Source organism: Marmota monax, unplaced genomic scaffold (assembly GCF_021218885.2).
Source record: "Marmota monax isolate L192 unplaced genomic scaffold, Marmota_monax_Labrador192_F-V1.1 WCK01_AAM20220418_F8-fsc00074, whole genome shotgun sequence".
NCBI lineage: Eukaryota > Metazoa > Chordata > Mammalia > Rodentia > Sciuridae > Marmota > Marmota monax.
This window is the reverse complement of record NW_026694232.1, coordinates 239,939-257,025: the sequence shown is the minus strand read 5'-3', so window position 1 is coordinate 257,025 and position 17,087 is coordinate 239,939. Positions and strand designations below refer to the sequence as shown.

At 33.9% G+C, this 17,087-nt stretch overlaps 1 protein-coding gene across 7 annotated transcripts in view; it reads right to left on the bottom strand.

Annotated features, from left to right (window-relative positions):
* The window catches only part of Nlgn1 (neuroligin 1), an 899,700-nt gene that overhangs the window by 717,883 nt on the left and 164,730 nt on the right, over positions 1-17,087 (bottom strand). For 2 of the 7 annotated variants that reach the window (XM_058586175.1, XM_058586180.1), the window contains exon 1: positions 4,940-5,602. The exons of 3 other annotated variants lie outside the window; for them this stretch is intronic. The gene's annotated coding sequence lies outside the window, so the exon portion shown is untranslated. Of the gene's footprint in view, positions 1-4,939; positions 5,603-17,087 lie in introns of those variants that run through there. 2 more of the 7 variants (XM_058586179.1, XM_046466875.2) reach the window with 2 other exon arrangements.

Here is a 17,087-nt window from a genome sequence, read left to right as displayed (position 1 = left end):
TATGATCATAGGAAATGATTTCATAGGAAATCATTTCACCATGACCACTGTAAAGAAAAGCAACAAGAATTTTCATTTCACTGTAAGACATTGCAATTAACCTTTCCTCCACTTAAAAGTCCAACATGGATTGATTGGGTCAAAAAGGAAAATAGAATCATTACTATTATACATAACTGATAACACATCTGTATAAAGAATAAGTCACTATATCAGTTGAATGTGTTCCAAAAGGCAGCTGTTAGGAACATATGAGACCTTCACCTCACTGGCCAACTTCTTCACTATTTCTAGAAGATTATCTGTTATTTAGATAAAGATGTAAGAAAACCATATTCCTAAGGAAATATTTGCCTAATAGTCTATCTTCTCCACAACTTCTCTCTCCTCAAAAAACTGCTACCACAAAATAAATAAGCAAACAAATAAATAATGTACTTATTTTCTAAATTATGAAAAAATAAATAGAATTATAGTTACAGATAAATTAATAGATATGCAGTTTTCTTATTAAATCACCATCCAAACGGATAGCTATGGACTCCAGTGAGTAGTGCTAATTGTAGGAATATGTCACATTAAAAGCAGAATACAGAAAGAGTTACTGTGTGTCCTGTCAGAAGAGAACTAGTATTATGTACAAAAAGTGTGGCTGGATACAGAATTAAAATTCTAACAAAAATTGCTACACAAATCAGGGAAAAGTAAAAGTGTTCTAAAAAATGTGTGTGTGTGTGTATATGTGTATATATATATATATATATGAAACATTTTTTTTCCTACTTCACAAATCAAATCTAAACTCATCAACTTAAAGCCACGTCCTGAGATGTCAACTGCATCTGCATCAAGGTACATTAGGTCTAGTCTCAGACTGGAACTTTATTTCCTATGATATATCACTGTGGTTTTTGGTTTTACATCTGTAGCACTAACTTAACTTGCATTTGTTCCAAAATGAATTTCATGCTCAACTTGTTTTTCTTAATTAAACTTCCTTTAGCAGTTCCTAATATGTGTATTATTAAAACTCATTAGTCCCATTCACGCTTGCCTGTCATTTTCTGGCTACACATTCATATATTGAAGTGCTTCGTTGCTATATATAGGAAGAAAATTAAATAATAAATATGGGACTAGAACATTTTATGAGTGTCAGGATGAGAGAGTGCCTGCAAGGCCCATAAGGTTTCACACAAAAGAGGCATTACTGCTAAAGCCAACATGCTGACACATCTCTGATCTATAAAGTCTGCAGTAATGGCAGCAGTAAAGCGTTTTGCCATTGACTAGAATTTCTCTTACATGCAACGGAAATAGGCACAGAAGAGATTATATTGACTGTTATAAAAAGAATTCATATAAAAATCTCCCAAAAGTTTACTGTCTAATAATTTCAAATGCCTGGAATGATTTACTAGTTTTCTCTGACTTCAGTTAAGCTTAGAGTTGGCAGTCTTTCTCTTTCACAGAGATGTACTGCTAAATGGGAATGTGGGGTTTCTGTTGTTGCAACTGCTTGTTCATTCCTTTTATTGTTTTGTTTTTTTTTGGGGGGGGGCAAGAAAGCACTAGAAATCAAAGATAATGTACATCATTTTATAGAAACACAGCAATATTTGACATTATCAGCATGAGTTCACTGATAATAGAACCAAAGTAACCAAACAAAACTTGGTAGAATAAAAGAATCATTCCTCTTGGAAACAGTTGGGTATGTTGCTATCCTACAACATGAAGAGACTTGCTACTTCAAGATGCTTTAAATTATCCTTTAAAAAGCAACAAAAAAGATACCCTAGATTCACCATTAGCATTTGTTAATTTAATTTTTTTGAATTTTACAAATTTGAAAGATCAAAAATTCAAATTTTAAATTAATTGAAAAAAATTTTTAATGTCTCCATATATCCAAAGAGATGGAAGATTTGCACTTTGGAATTCCATATATATAAATTTCAACAAATCATTTTCAGTAGAATTCCCGCCCACCCCCAGACAGAATTTCCCTTATCATTTTGATTTCAATTAAGAGCACATGGTAACTTCATTAAAAATCAGTTAATGTAAAAATAACATTCAATGTTGTTGATCGTCTCAACATCATAGAAGGAAACTGTAGTGAATGGGCTAGCTGTTGCTGAACGTGAGGCCACTTAGAACCCATGGAAGGCTTTCCAGAGACAGGTACAGCTGTCAAGTAAAGCTCCAGTGACATAACATCAGTTTTTCTATAGTGATAAGTCTATGAACTGTGTTTGCAATTAGCAGGGCTAATTGGGAGCTTCTGTTCTTTTACCCCAAACTACCGCATTTTGTGTTACTCTGAAGTATAAAATTAAAACAACCCATTGAAGCCACCATGTCCTGTTTAATAATTATAACTAAAAACATGCCTTGGAATAGGATAGAGCAAAATATAATTAATTTTCTAAGTGAGCTCTTCAGGTTTTTCAGTAGTTCTTTAAGTGGTCTCCTCTATTAAATACAGCATTTATCTAACTAACTAGGTAACTTGCTCTTCATTTACAGGCTACAGCTGTTAAAACTTTTGTGGTGGGTTGTTCTATAAATTAACATCCCCACAGTTATTGGCCTTCTAAAGTGAATTTACAAGTTAAAGGTTGACCAAAGTTTTGGATAGGAACTGCTGTAGAAACAGAGAATACAATTCTTCCAACTAGATAACACAAAAGAGTAGGTCAAACTTTCCCTCTTTCAATGGCACCACCAAAACAGAATGTAATGAAGGAGCAGAAACATCAATTGTTTTCCATAGAAAAATATTTTCTGGCTTCTAAAAAGTATGTTCAGTTAAGTCTTCCACTTTAACACTATGGTACATGTAACAATGCTACTTAGTGCTTTCAAAATATGCAAATTAACTTTAAGAGGATCTCCTTTTTCATGTTTCAAATTCTCCATAACTTTTATATTAAAGTTATATTCTTTTTGACTAAAAAAAAAGAAATTCCAGTTCACCTACCACTCACCTTCATTATTTACTTGCTATAATCATTTAATGTTCTTTGCTAGCTGCCTTTGGATTAGCTTAATCTTTGGAAAAAAAGTTAAATGCTATCAGGAATAGAATGTGTCTAGAATGTACCAAAACACAGAACATCCATTCTTCTAGGTTCAGTCTGCACAGGAACCATGTGACTGAGAGCAGAGCAAAAGAGAGGCAAAGCTGGCCTGGAAGATGTCTGCTTGAGACTGACAATTGGGCTTGTAGAAACCATTTCTTGCTATTTCTATAGTCTTTAGAAAATCTTACACAAAGTCTTCAGAAATAAGAAATAGCTAACTTCTCCCCTTTAGAATTCCTGGGAGACAAAAGTTTTATATTTTGCTATTTCATCCTGAAAATGCAAATTCCAGGTGCTTGCTTCAGAATTTGGTTTAAACACACACACACACACACACACACACACACACACACTTCAGGAGGAAAGTTTGGTGAGATTCATCTTTGAAAGCCAGAATGTCTGATATATCTGGAATTCCTGAAATAAGTGCTGGAGGATGAATGTGCTTCAGATGACATTGAAGAGTTGCCTTTTCATGAGTTTACTCATCATGGAGAGACTTCGAGGCTACAATCATAAAGGTGTCTGAATACATTTCATAATCTGTAAACAGAAACCTCTGGAAAAACACTATGTTATTCTTCAAAAGGCTAAAACATACAAAGTATAGAATTTTATGCTTAACAATTATTTATCTTCATTTTATTCCAGTGCATTTGAATTCCTGATGGTTTAAAATTTTCAGAATTGACCTTAAATATATTTTTAAAAAGCCCAAGTATAATAATGATGCTAAAGGGTCAAAGGATATAAAATGGGGGGTTCATTAATCTATTTAACACATCTACATACACTATATATGTCTCTAAAATAAATCAGTTCTTTATATACAATAGTTCTGAAGCTACGTGGACTCCAAAATTGGTGGATGGTAATATGCTTTTTCAGATTTCGAAGCAACTTTTAGTTTCCTAAGTCGATTAATATTCACTCATTTGAGTGATTAGTTTTAATTATAGCTGTTGAAATTGATTTCCTCTGCAAATAAAAACGAGCTTTCCTTGAGAGCTTCAAATTAAGAAAAAAAAATTAAAGAAAAAAAATTCCCTCAATTCAGCTGCAAGAAAATATCCAGAAACGCGCGCGCACCGCTCAGTCGGAAAGAAAAGCCAGTAAGTGGCAAGGCAGGCAGGGCAGGGATGCATCAGAAATGCAGCCGGCTGCCTGGCGCACTCGCCTGCCTGGGCCCTGGGCAGAAAGGCTGCAAAGACCTCTAGGGCTCCTCCAACTCGAAGAAAGTTACCACGGACTGTATTATGGAAAGTCGTGCAAGTGAATTACAAGACGTGTGTGGCCAGTCACCCACTTCTACTGTCTCTATCCAATGCAGTGACCCTGTAACCCTTTAGTGTCTGGTAAAGAGGGGGAGGAAAGAAGGAGTAGGGAGAAAGAAAAGGAGGAAGGACATATCATGAATAGGACCAATCCACCCCCACCCCTGCAAAATGCCCCTGGAAGCCGCGACAGTCACTGAAACCGCAGCCAAAGCGGCAGAGATTTCTACTCTGGTTTTCCCCTCTCCACCCGCAGGTTTTCCAAAGCATCGCCGCCTCCTCTCCCTTAAAGTATCACTGGGAGAAAGCACCGGATCCAGGAGGCATTTCCCAACTGAGAGATTTTTCAATGCAAAGTTGAGAGCTTGGAGGACTGCTTGGCTTCCCCACAGACGCCACCAAACAAGGTTTTCAAGCTCCATCTAGGTAGCTCCCTAGCGATCCCCCGGAGATGCGCGAGGTGGCTTTACATCTCCCCTGCTCGCCCCATTTCACAGGCATCGCGTCCGCATCACCTTCCGCGCGTGGCACACCAACCCAGGCAGCCCCCTCCCAATAAAAGAGCCACAAACTTACCCTCAGCCAGACAAATCCACAGAGGGAGCCCCCTCATCTTCCCCCGGTCCCCTTCCAATAATTCAAGGAGACAGTTTCTACAACACTTCGCCGTCAAATTCAAGCCGAAATGGTCAAAGTATTTACCAGTTTTAGACGCTTTTTTTTTTTTTTTTTTTGGAATCTCGAGCACCCGATAATTCTTGTTTCAGGATTCAAGATGCTTCTTCTTCTTCTTTTTCTTTTTTTCTTTAAGCAGCCGCAACCCCAGTTTTGCGGGCCTCCCCCACCCCTCCTTTTTATTCACCCACGGACACTTCCAAAACGTGTCGATTGATCCTTTTTTCTTTCCAAATGCAACCACGATCCAGAATCCTGGGCACCCAAAGCCACCTCCATGTAAATCCGACCATCAGGCAAGAAATACAAATGATCAAACCAACGTTACTTCTTTCAGCTGCAATCAGATAATCCTACTAATCCAATAGATTTATCTCGATTGGAAATTGACCTCAAAAATGAATTCCCAAAGCCGATGTCCAGTAGAACGATTTCATAGCCCTGTGAGGGTGACCGAAAACACTGTGGTTTCTTTCTTTCTTTTTTAAAAAAATCTTTTTGGATTCTGGGTGCACTGCTCGCAAAAAATGCCGAGGACCCTGGTTTTCCCCTAATATAGGTTTCTACTCCAAATCGGTGCAGAATGAAAAATGGTACAAAGATACCCCTAGTGGCTCTAGGCGATATTGCAGGGATCTTAGTTTTTTCTTTTTCTCACCCCTCTCCTCACCGTTTTATTCCCACCCCCATAGATAACTAGACGCTGTAGTAGTTAAAAAAAATAATAATAATAAAATAAAATAAAAGACTGAACCAAGATTTACATGAATAGCGTGTGACTGCTTGAATAAATCATCTGACCTTTCTCCATTGTTTTATGCTTAAAGATTGAGACTCTTGTGCTTCCATCTCCTCTATATTCAAACATTTCTCCAATGGCATTTAATAGCTAAAATGACACTTTGTGGCAGGTCAGTGATTTCAAAGCAAATATATTTGTTTTCTTAATAACTAAAGTTATCAATAAAGCCTCAGCCTTCCTGAGATAGATTGAATTTAGAAAAATCCTTAACTTTTTTTTAAAGGAATATGATTATGGATATACATTTTTAGATCTTTTCTTATTTTGGGCCTTTGATGTTCATTCAGAAAAGGAGCCAATGACTTTTGTGAGCTTGTGGTCAAAGGACAAGACCTAAATTCCACTCTATAGGTTTTCCTGTTGCTTAACTGAATCCTTTAGAATTCAGTGACCTCAAGATTACCACTAGGATTTTTGACAGGCTTCAAAGAAAAAGAATCAATGCCATGAATTTCAGGACTCTGTTGCTAAGCAGTGTATTACACACTTTCACCAACAGTGCCTACCCTTAAGACTCTAATTCTGTGGGACCAAGAATAGGCCAAGTTTCTGCATTTCTAACAAGCCCTCTGAGCACGCTTTGATTATCAAGGGCCTAGTAAAATAGAAAAGTTCAATTCACTTTCATGCTGATGGGTTCTGTAGCTGCAAAAACTGGAAAGTCTTTCTTAACTGACTAAATAATTAAGCCTTTTAGTGTATGAACTGTTAAAGAGTCATGAGACTTTCCTTTTACCACTGGTTTTTCTATTAATTGGCTATGTGACTTTGAGAAGTCACCTTTTGGCCTATGGTTAATTTATCTATTAAAATTCAAAAGAAATCAACAACTCTGCATGATCCTTGATGGAGGACTCAAAATGGTAAATTAATCTATAATACTAATGTAATCATTATTAAAATCCCTCTACAGCTTTTCATGAAACTTGAAAAGTCAATTCTAAAATGTTTTTGCAATAGCAAATGGTAAAAAATTATCAATATTCTCCCAAGAACAAGGTTCATGGAGTTTCCATATGAACTATTAAGGCTTAATGCAAAATGACAGTAATTAAGGCAATGTAGCTTTGGTTCAGAGAGAGAAATTTGTCCAAAAGAACAGAATAGAAAGCCTAGAAATATACATGCATTATTGGAAACTTGATAAATAACATGTGGCATTATAGAGCAGTGAAGACAGATTAGTTATTCAGAAAACAGACTATGCATGTGAAAAAAATGGTTATAGTAGATTTTAACTTCATGTCACATATATGTATTTAAAGGGCCTAAAGATACAGTGAAAAATTTTATAACTTTATAATTTGGGGTCGATGGGAAGAGAATAGTTTAGTAAACAAGACAGAAAAACCAAATTCATACAGGAAAAATGTTAAATTTGATGTATTAAAATAAAACATATATTAAAAATCAATCTATAGAATGAGAGGAGATATTTACAATGCATATAACTAAAGAAAGATTAGTATCCAAAGTACTTAAAGGTTTCTAATAAATCTATTTAAAAGACAGGACAGGGAAAATGAGCTGAGGAGATGATCAATTGGTTGGCAGAAGAGAATTTTTATTGTCTAATAACCACTTGAAAGGCACTTATTCTCCCTAGTTATTAGAGAAATACAGGGCAAAATGCTGAAATCTCATTTCATAGACATGAAATTGGCAAAATGTTACAAATCTAGCAATACCAGATGTTGATGAGGATGTGAAGAAACCATGGAGAATGTGACAGTTAAAAGTACAAAGTCTTTAGAAAGCAATTTAGAAAGACTTGAAGATTCTCATATCCTAAAATATAGTCTTCCCAGTCCTAGAAATACCCATTGAAAAATTACTTGAAAGAGCAAAGAAATAGAAGTGATCTAAATACCTCTGGATAAACAAGTAGACAAGGAATTCATAAAATATTCACATGTTGAAATAATAGAAGCAGCAGGGAGAAAAATGAAAGCATCACGGCTATTTGAGTTAGTATAGATAAATTTCAAAAATATCATGTGGACAATAAAAGAAGAATGCTGCAGAAAGACGTTTGTGGGATGATACCATGTATATATAAAGTTTGAAAATATGCAGAATAATTATATCAATCAATTTCAATCACATTCCTATACAACAAAAAAGTATCAACATGCATGAGAACTATAAACCTCAAATTCAGGGGAGCGATTGCCCCTGGGAAGGATCGGGGTTTGGATTAATGGAATTGATAAGGTAACCAGGGTTGCTCCTCTTGAATCTACAGAGCTTTATTTCTCAAGGTGAATCCTGAACACATATGACTATACTACTACTATGTAAATTATTTGTATGCCTAAAATATTTCTTTAAGATAAAAGACTTAGATGATTTCTCTGAACCCTTATAGTATTATAAACATTTCTAATTAGAATAAGTAAATGTAGATGTGAAAAAATAGCACTGGAATTCAGAATTTCATAACACATTTTATAGAGAGATTTTAGAAATGAAATGGCAGCATTTTGTATTTCAAGAAGTAAAAATGAATTGCTGCTTATTTATTTCTATAATGAGTATTAGAGTTTCCAGCTTGAAAGCAAAATTCACCACCTAAATGAGAAAAATGTGGCGGAAATAGGAAAAAAAATAACTCTCCACTAGCTCTTTCTTGTATTTTTCCTTTGATCTCATAAATAGTAATAGGGTCTCTGAAACTGTGAAACAGGCCATCGATTGATCATGTTCAGTCTGACCAGTTAACTAGAAACCACCAAAAGCAGAGTAGCCCCAAGCCAAATTACAATACAAAGAAAATTCTTCGAAGAATACTGAAAACACATACAGGCATTCAAATAGGGGGAAATTGTTGATGTGAATTATGAGAACTAGAAATCTCATTTTAAAGTCACTCACTAGATATTATTTTTCATAATCTGTGAAAAATAGAAGATACCAAATATTAGGAAATATGTTTTTTAGAACCCCAACTTAGTGGTACAGTGAGCTATTAATACCATCAACTCACACTAGACTCAGGAAAGACTCCCTAGTTAATTGCCAAACAAAATTTTATCCATTCAGAACAGAATGTCTTGGAAATAATCAGTGCAGTTTTGTATTAAGGAAACAGCAGGTTAACAACTTCATTTCCTTTGATAGAATAGACAAGGAGGAAGAAGTAAACATAATGTTTTGGAAATTTGAAGAGGTTGACATAACCACAACAACCACTTATTGACTACCTCTTACATACTGGACACAGACAAAAACATGTCATGAGTTCCTTAATTTCCATTGATAATTGATTATAAATGTTTGTTGTTACTATTCTGTGTTTATACTTGTGTATCTGTAATATACAGGTATTAGATATTGATAGAGAACTGAAAGTTCATTTTCAGTGTGTTTCAGTTCAAGCTGGCTGAACAGAATAAGATAGTCAAAGAAAGTAGAAGAGTAAAAGAAAGAGAAGAAGGAAGATGGGAGAAGCAGAAGAAAGAAGGTTAAGGATTAAAAAGATGCATCAAATTCTTTGTCTCCCTGGTATATGGCTCATGATACAAATGATTAGTGAATGATGACTTAATAGAATCAAAGAATGGAAACGGTTGGTATATAAAGAAAACAAATCCATCCTCCATATTGGATGGGTTTGCTAATATTCTCAGAAAATGAAATTAACCAAGGAAGCTAAAAATTAACTATGACTAATAGTGGGAAATGAAAAATCAAGATTGGCAAACCTATGCACTGTGGGGAATTTCAAATTGACTATGTCACTAAAATTTTAGCTCTGATAAAACCTCATTTGTTTTTTATACCAAATGGAGAATGATTAATTGATTAATACCAAATGGATAATGTGAATAAATAAACAGCATGATTTTACAGATAAATAGAGAGCAAATGTTTAATTGCTTCTTTTAATACAAAGAAGTTGTTATTAGAAGAGATATTTTGCGGGTTTTTTTTTCAAATAAATGATATAAATGTACTTCATAAAGGACATATATTTATATGAATTAAGTTCTAGCTGGTAGCAAATATTTTAGGATGTTATAAAAGACTGATGCTCAATGTCTGTATAAAATGAAATAAGTTACAAAATTCTGTAAAAAAGATAACTAAAGCAAGTCTGGAGGAAAAAAAAAAAGTGTTCCTTTACCATCTTCAGAACTCCCCAGATATAAATTCATATTAAATCCTCAAGACTTGAATCTAAATGAATGGCAACTGGGAATTATAAAAAGGCATAAAAATAAAAAGTGTTGCAATATTACACAGCCTAACTATTGCAAAGGTGGCTGTTTTGAGGAGGTTCTTTCTACAGGGAAGAATCTGCTCACACAATCCTGCTTAATTAGAAAAGACAACTTAAAGCACTTGACTGATACTGAATATTTCAGGTATGTACTGGAAGAACACACCTGCTTGGATGCTAAATATATCAGATGCATCTTTATATTCCATGGATTGAAGACTGGTAATGGAAACCAAAGAAGTAATGATCAAGACTAGATATTTTAGGATGAGACTGCCATATCTAGAACTGGGACTTCTTCATAGGTTTGAGGTGACAAAACATTTTTAAAGTGACCCTTGTAGGAATGTAAGTCAGAAATCATTCAAGATTTTTCAAAACCAATTACACTCATTTTGACTTGATAAAAACTTTCAGATATTGGTAGAATTATGTTAACAATAATCTATTCTTTTTGAAGGAACTCTTTATATCTATAATTTGTACTTATATTTAATTGATGCAATTATTCAATTATTCTTTACTTTAAAATACATACATTTTAAACCTCAATGACTTCAGCTGGTAATAGCTTATTAACACAACTCAAAACTCATCCTATCGAACATCCATTAGAGTTAATCATAAAATATTAATAGAGTTTAGCTTGTATTTCCAATATTAGCAAAATTTACTGTAAAATTTGACCTAAGTTTGGGAAGGGCTCATGATACTTCATTTTCTGTAGTTTAAACTGGAAAAGGAATTTTTAGTTACATCCCAGTGGCATTGCCACCTCTCAGGGCCATGAGGGGGTTGCTCTTCCTTTTCTTGGTAGAAACTTCTCTAATTACAAAACCAAAAATAAACACTAGCCTGAATTTTCATTATTACTTAATGGTGATTTAATGATTATCTTCTACATAAAATACCTAGTTTTACAATTTTCTAAATTATACAAATCAAACCTTAAAATGACACGTAGAGGAATGGATCCTTCTCTGTGTCTCTGTTTCCTTGTCTCCCAGTTTATCCATTTATCTGTCTACCTATCTATGTATGAATACAGTCTTCACATTTAGTTAATCTTCGATTATGTAAATCAAACCAAGGAATGTCACAAATGTTTTAAAAGGAAAGATTTCCTAAAATCATTGGTATTTGACATTAGTGTTTGCTTTCTGCTTGTATATAAATAAGATTACTTTTGATGAATGAGAAACAATAAAATAATGTAATTAAATAGAATAACAAAATAATGTTATATTTAATGCAGAAGATGTTGATAAACCTTCCAACCATTCTAGAATCCATGCCCTTTATGCTAATCATTCTGGCCTTTCTCTAAAAATTTTCAAAAGCTTCTGTAGACAAAAGCAAACTAATAAGTGGTGTTTTGCTATTAAAAATGACATTCAAACCCTTTATTTCTAAATTGTGCAACTATGGAGAGCAAGAAGGAAACAGTAATTTTTTTTAATAAGTAGTTGCTTAAGTTGATTACTGCAGCACACACCTGTAATCCCAGCTACTTCAGACACTAGGGTAAGAGGATTGGAAGTTAAAGGCCAGTATGAAAACATAGCTAGACCCTATTTCCAAATAAAAAATAAATAGAGTCAGAGATGTTGTTCAGGGGAGAGCACCCCTAAGTTCAATCCCCAGTTCTACAAAAAAGAACGAAAAAAAAAAAAAGAAGGAGAGAAAAGTAGTTTCTTAAGTAGATGAAACAGAGAAAGTAATATCAGGACTGTTAAAAGCAAGATTTCTAAGAAGTCACAAAGTCAGTTGCCTATGACAATAAATAGCTTTTTGTTAACAGAGAATTATCTGTTACATAATGGAATGGAAGTATCATTGCTGGCTTACTTGAGATGTAAAACATACAATTCACATCTTAGTCATTCCTAAATCTGGTGAGGACATAAGAAAACATCTATAACTGTAGTTCATCTTATCAAAGCTCAAACTCATTAAAGCACTAGAGTATATTTGAGTGGTGCTTGTATGGATTTCAAAGATCTCCTTTTGCTAAATAGAGAAGGCAAAGAGTATAAATGACTTAAAAGGTCACATTGAGCTCAGTGGTATTGCTATGAGAAGGCACTGAGTCATGCTACTTCTATATTGCTGCTTTTTTGTTTGGTTGTTGATGTTTAAATCACATTGCTCTTAAAATATCTGATTGCACTCAACTTTAAAAATTTTAATTAATAAGCAAATAAAACCCCTCAACTATAAGTAAACTTTATATGAAAATAAGAATAATGCCCTCCCACAAGATGTCCAGATCCTCATCCCAGAAATTGGTGAATATGTTACTTTACATATAGAAAGAGAATTTTTAGATTGTAGATGTGATTAAGTTAAAAATTTTAAGATGAAGATATTATTCTGGATTATCCAGATGGGGCCAGTGTTAATGACAAATATTTTTAATATAGAAAAGCAGAAGAGTCAGTCAAAATAATAAATGTAACAATAGAGTCAATCAGAAATGAGAGGAGAGAGAGAGAGAAACTTGAAAATACTACATTGTTACCATAGTTGGAGGAAGAGAACACTAGTCAAGAGTCTCCAGAGAAAACAAAGCCCTTGCTGACCCATTTTAGACCTCTGACTTCCTGAAGAGTAAGATAATAAATTTATGTTGTTTTATGCCGCCAAATTTATGGTAATTTATTTTAACAAAAATAAGAAACAAATGTATTTAATTAAAAATATCTAAAATGTGGTGCAAATAACTGGTGCTGCCCATAGAAACATATTGTGAACCACCAGATACAAATTATAATATTTGGATAAACATTTTTTAAAAAATTTAAAAAGGACCAAGTCAAATTAAATTTAACATATTTTATTTAGCCCAATGTCTCAAGAATTTTATTATTTCAACATGTGATAAGTATCAAACATTAATGAAATATTTTGAATTTTTAAATTTAATCTCTTCCAAAGCAAATGCATATATTACTTATATTTCAATTTGGACTAAAACCATTTCAAGAGTTCAGTAGCCACTATAGCTAGTGACAACCAAATTGAATAGCACAGCTTAAATTGCAGGAAACAAGTTATAAAGAAAATTTCACGTATCATTTCATAGATCATTCTAATGTTCTGTCACAGTCTGGATTTAGAATCAGTAAAAGGACGAGTAAACTAAACAGATACTTCTCAAAATAAAAAAAAAATGTGAATAACCAACAAATACATGAAAAAATGATCAACATCTTTAACTATTAAGGAAATGCAAATCAAACTACACTGAGATTTCATCTCACTACAGTTAAAATAGCAATCACCAAGAATACAAATAATAATAAATTCTAGCAACTATGTCAGGGGAAAGAAACCCTTATACAAGGTGGGATTGTAACTTAGTACAATCACTATGGAAATCAGTATGGAAGTTCCTCAAAAAAAGATTACAAATGGAAACACCATATGACCTAGTTATATTACTTCTTGTTATTTATTCAAAAGAATTAAAGTCATCATACTGTAAAAATATGTTCATAGCAGCATAATTCACAATAGCCCAGTACTGGAACCAGCCTTGGTGTCCATCAAGTGATGAGTGGATAAACAAAATATAATTCATGTATATAATGGAGTTTTATTTAGCCATAAAGAAGAAGAAAATTATGTTATTTGAAGGAAAAAATGAATGGAGCTTAAAAGCATCATGTTGAATGAAATAAACTAGACTCATAAAATCAAGTGTTACATGTTTTCTGTCATATATGGAAGCTAGAGAGGAAAAAGGAAAAAAAAAATAAATGGGAGAGAGAATTTCATGAAATATAAAGGAGATTGATATAGTGAAGGAATGGGACCTTGGGAAGAAATAAGGGGAGGGAAAGGGGATGCCCTGGAGAATTAAAATGATTAAATTATGCTATGCACATGTATGACATATAATTATCATGCACCAATACAAAATTTTAAAGAACTATGTAAAATATAGGCCTCTAGGACAGGGGTCAGTAAGTTACAGTTTGAAGGTCAAATTCAGCCTCCAATATTGTAAATAAAATTTATCTGAGCATTAAAAAAGAATAATAAAAGTGTCTAAAGAAATCAGGATTGTTGTATAGGCAATTTTCTGATAACTTGTTACTTGTGAATTGTATTTTAAAAGAAATACCAGAAAAGGAAAAAATGAAAAAGAACATAATAGAAGAGTGTGATTACCTAGTGCCACTGAGTTGGCTGATATTTGTGGAAAAAAAAGCTAACAATAATAGAAAGGCATTTTTCTGGTATTTTCAGAGCAAAATGATAGGCAAGAAGGGGATACGAATAACATTTCTGTAGGCCAACTACATAATGTGAACAAATGACTAAGTGAAGAGAAAAACTGTTAAACCCCAGCTTCCAATTTCTCCATACAGAAGAGTGATGTTCACACTGGAAAAGAATGTGATGGGGAGGAGATGATAATAAAATTTGAAGGTAACTTAGATGAGTTTGAAGAGACCATGAAAATTATTAATGATCCTGGTTTTCAAACAAGATTCTAGAAACAGAAGTTTCCTCACCTCAACATTAACAGAAATTCTAGAATTGATACTCATAGGTATTCGTTCACCAAGTATATGGCAGGGCAGAATAAATTTTTCATTAGAATCACTGGAATGGTAGATCAAAATGTCATTTGCATTGTTTATTCTGACTCAGGGTCTCTATAAAAGCCACTCTTAATTTTCTTGAGGACAACATTGGTATGGGCTGAATGAAGGCATAGCTGAGTAGATCCTTTGAAAGTTGAACAATTCGTCTATTGTATCCAATGAATGTTCTTTGATATTCTCTTTTATTTTTCCTTTTTGAGGATTAAAACTTCTAAAGGAATTTGTTTTATGATTGAGTCTGTCAATTAAGCAAATTAGTTTAATGGTATGAATGAGAAGCTTTGATAGAAGCCTATTTTTATATTATAGACTTTTAAAATAAATTATTTAAACCATCAACTGTTTGGGGAATTAGTATTTTCAATGTCACTATTCATATGGAGTTTTCTTCTAAATTACTTAAATTATAAAATATTAAATTGAATTTTAATTCAATGCTCTCCAATTTAACATCTACCTCCTCTGTGTCCCCTTTTTCAATAAAGAAAGATATCCTCATGATTAGTTTACTCTGTCACACAAATTTTTCTATTTAATTAATCAACTGTTTTATATCGAAAGTACAACCTAATAAAATCCTCAAATTAGTCTAAATTTAAAACAAATCAATCACACTACAACTCAACCTCAACCTTAATTTCAATCACGCACCTTTCAAATGAATTTTATGACATAAGGGTACAATTCTTTCATCTTTTTGACTCCTAATCCTGACACAATCATAAAATCTTTCTCTCTCTGCCTTCTCTCCAGATACATCAAGAACTAGACCAGGAAACAAATATCACAGACAAAAACAATAAAATAAAAAAGAGTAAGAACTCAAACTCCTCCCTCTGTTTTTCATTCACTGTTTTTCTTCTCCTTCACCACTTACATTGTTCTAGTATATAAACTATATTACATATCATTGTGCATAGAATATATTGAACCAAAAGAATGTATTTAGTAGACACATGCAAAATATAATATGAGGATACACGTATTCCCATGTGGCTACTGCAAAGACTAAGAGTTTCACTTATTTTTCTCTCAGCTGACTTGAAAGCATGCAAACAATCATAATATCGAAAATAATGTCAATTTCATTTGTTGACTGCATCCTCTCTGCCAATGTTATGCTCAGCTCTTCTACTTATGTATATCTTTCAACTTTGAAGGTACATATTATTCTTACAAATCTGAAAATGGAAATCCAGTAATATCAAGTGACTTGCTGGTATTAGCAACAGTGTAAACTAAAAAACTGTGCCGGAGTTTGAATTTAAGCCCTCTATAATTGTGAAGGATAGTGAGCTGAGAGCTGAAGAGAATTGAGACTAGAAGAATGACTCAGTGGTCAGGAGTTATAAATGAAATGGACAGTTGGGATGTCCCCCAAAAGGGAGTTCACCTTTTAGTGATGGGCCACACCTCAAGTACTTCTCAAGAGACAAGAACAACTCCAATACTCGGGTTGGCTTTGGTGATCCTGCCTCACATGGGACCAACCCTGCTGAATTCTGAAGAGAAATGAAAAGTGAGCGTGTTATTTGTTATGAGTTTCAGTGATTTCATCCCCAGGTGCACAGCTAAACTGTGTACTGGAGTAAGGGACTAAAAGGACATTAGTGAGCATGTGACTTGGGAGCAGTTAACACAATTTCCTGAAATGAATGCTCAGATGAGAGAAAACACCCAAGCTGCCCAGGCAAGACTCTATGTTCTCAGCAAGAGAGTCAGTTCTCCTGGTTACCCGGGAAAGGACACTGGCTCTATACCATTGAGAGGACCAACAGAGAAAGTCATAGTCTGGTGTAGCAGTGATGTGCCATCAGTACAACATGACAGCAGAAGGGTCAACTCATATTAGTAAAGCAGAGCGCAGAGGACCTTGTAACACGATTCTTCATTTAGGAGTTTCAAGTCATAATGGGAATTTTTGAAGTAGACTCACCTGGTCTATTCCTGAAGGGCTGGGTCATCCTCCTCTGGGGCCTCTCAACTCTCCTCACCTAACTTTCCTCTGACCCATCTCTCACACTGACACCAAAAGAATTGTTTTATAATACAAGTTTGATTAAATTACTTCTGTATTTAATTATTTCCAGACTTGGCTGCCTATTGAAGTCTCTGGGGGAGTGTTAAAAATACCAGTGACTGCCCCACCCCAAGACCCCCCCCCACCCCAACATGCATTAAATCAGAATTTCTGGAGTAAAGGGTAGGGCCCTAACATTTTAAAAAATACTCTCAAATGATTGTTTTGTACATCCAGTGTTAAGCCAAAGTCTCAGAAGTTACATTTAAGACTCCATAAAATGATGACAAAGTCCTTTTTAAAAAATATTTTTTAGTTGTAGACAGACACAATACCTTTATTTTATTTATTTGTTTTTATGGGGTGTTGAGGATTGAAACCAGTGCCTC